Source organism: Coturnix japonica, unplaced genomic scaffold, assembly GCF_054131305.1.
Source record: "Coturnix japonica strain WE unplaced genomic scaffold, WE-NBRP24 Scf098, whole genome shotgun sequence".
NCBI classification, from domain to species: Eukaryota; Metazoa; Chordata; class Aves; order Galliformes; family Phasianidae; genus Coturnix; species Coturnix japonica.
The window spans coordinates 673-1125 of record NW_028189001.1 but is presented as its reverse complement, the minus strand read 5'-3'; positions in this window follow the sequence as shown (position 1 = coordinate 1125).

Sequence of the window (453 nt, the reverse complement as noted above, 5' to 3'; positions counted from 1 at the left end):
CCATATCCCCCCATATCCCCCCATATCTCCCCATATCCCCCCATATCCCCCCCTACTGCCCCATATCTCCCCATATTCCCCCATATCTCCCCTTATATCCCCCATATCCCCCCATACTGACCCCATATCCCCCCATATCTCCCCCTATATCCCCCATATCCCCCCATACCCTATTGATGAGCTCCCCCACCATCCCGGTCCATGACCCATTGGGTTCTGGTGCCCCATAGAGCCCATCCTGCCCCCATAGCCCCCCATACTGACCCCATATCCCCCCATATCCCCCCCCATATCCCCCATATCCCCCCATACTGACCCCATACCCCCCCATATCTCCCCCTATATCCCCCCATATCCCCCATACCCTATTGATGAGCTCCCCCACCATCCCGGTCCATGACCCATTGGGTTCTGGTGCCCCATAGAGCCCATCCTGCCCCCATAGCCCCCCAT